This window comes from Lactuca saligna, chromosome 8 (genome assembly GCF_052625555.1).
Source record: "Lactuca saligna cultivar CGN05327 chromosome 8, ASM5262555v1, whole genome shotgun sequence".
Taxonomy (NCBI): Eukaryota; Viridiplantae; Streptophyta; class Magnoliopsida; order Asterales; family Asteraceae; genus Lactuca; species Lactuca saligna.
In genome coordinates, this window is record NC_136424.1 from 217,084,855 (window position 1) to 217,087,053 (window position 2,199).

Genomic DNA, 2,199 nt, shown 5'->3' on the forward strand with positions numbered 1-2,199 from the left:
GGTTTGGGCTATGTACTTATGCAACGGGGAAAGGTGATCGCTTATGCATCCAAACAACTGAAGATACATGAAGTGAATTACACCACTCATGATCTTGAGTTAAGAGTTGTGGTCTTCGCATTAAAGATTTGGAGGCATTACCTTTATGGTACAAAGTGAACCATCTTCACTGACCACAAAAGCCTCTAGCACATTCTGAATTAGAAAGAATGAAACATGAGGCAATGAACATGGGTTGAGCTTCTAAACGAGTATGAATGTGAGATCAAGTACCACCGAGTAAGGCTAATGTGGTAGCCGACGCCCTAAGCCGAAAGGAATATTGGATTCGTCGTGTGAAAACCCTCTCAATAACTATTCAATCTCACCTAACCTCGTAAATCAAGAAAGCCCAAAGGGATGTGCTGAAGTCAGAGAACATCGCAAATGAAATGCTGCATGGAATGGATAAGGGTCTGGAATGTCACACCCAAAAACCGAGAACAGCGGAAACATTTATGGGGCGGAAGACGTCATGTAATGTATCACCACAATGCAAAGTAGTAAACAAGCAACAACATCATCCATTGCATTAATAGTATAATTGTAAATACATGTGTGTTCTTTCATATCATAAAACAACATAATGAATGTTCAAAATAAAGGACGAGTCTTGACTGCTCCGTCTTCACAAAACCTAGTCGTCGTACCTGTCTATTTGTGACATGAGAATACAAGTTATTTTGAAAGCGAGTATCAGCAATAAAGCTGGTGTATTCATAAGTATTAATGTGTCTTTGATTTGTAAAACTGTAAAGAAAGACTTGTAAATGTTGGAAGAAAAGTTTGTATCAATGAACATGTTTGTAAGTAATTATAAGTGTTTGACAACCCTATAAAATCCCATATTTCCTACTAGTATAAAATTAGTCTTCTACCAAGACTCAACTGTTTTGAAAGTAGCCTTCTACTAAGACCCGAGTGGTTTGAAAGTAGCCTTCTACCAAGACCCGACTGTTTTATAAGTAAGCATCACTGTAAATGTCACGGTTTTTCCCCTGTATAACTATTATTATAAAACTATAGTCTACCTCATCGTTTATGTGTATATGTCACAATATAAAGGTAATAAGGAAAATAGTCTATCTATATCAAATATATCCTACCTTATCGTTCATGTGAACGTGTCACAAAGTAAAGATAAGAAGGAAAATTATATAATAACTAAAATTGTATCCTTTTGTACTAGGATATTCACGGCGTGGAAACTCGCCGAACAATACAACCGTAGACACCCGTCGATGAGCATTTTCCCTAATGTAGCTAATAGCCTTGGGTGTGGGATGGTAAGTCCCGAAACGTATGTAATAGATTCTATGTAATAGTATCTATTTAAACGTATCAATGTAAACGTATTTATGTAAACGTATCTATGTAAACATATCTATGTAAACGTATCTATGTAAACGTATCTATGTAAACGTATTTATGTAAACGTATTCATGTAAACATATATATATATATATATATATATATATATATATATATATATATATAATTGTATTTATGTAAACATATCCATGTAAACGCATCTATGTAATTGTATGTAATCGTATCTCTTCATATAGTATGTAATGTATTAGTATAGACTCATGAATGAACTGACTCTTGTGTGATTCCTTGTACTAGGAATAGTAAGTAGTATCTCCTAACTATACCTATTATAGTTACTATTAGTGTACGTGTATAACCGAAAGTATGCCTTTGCTACCCAAAGGTACTGAACTGACTGATGGAACTTTTATGTCTATATATGTATACATGATATATAACTAATATTTAGACGACATTCGGACGAATAACCGATGTTCTAAGGCCACATCCCAACAAGGAAAAGGAAATAAAGAAAGCTAGCCGTCCTAAGTCCTATAAACATTACACATATAACTATACATATATAGGCATGCTTTTGACAACATAAAAGTATAAAATAAGTTTTGTAAAACCTTTGAAAAGTTTAATAACTAAGAAATGATGACTTGATGTCAGTTTATAAAACGATTTGAAAGTAGTTTGTTTGATAAGACAGTTTGATAAAGAGTTTTAACATGTAAAAACTGTTGGGTTTTGAGCATTCTAACACTTCCTAAGTGTACATGCAACCCTAATAAAACTTGGATCTATGTTTGTCTAAATACATGCAAAATTTGTTTTCCAAGG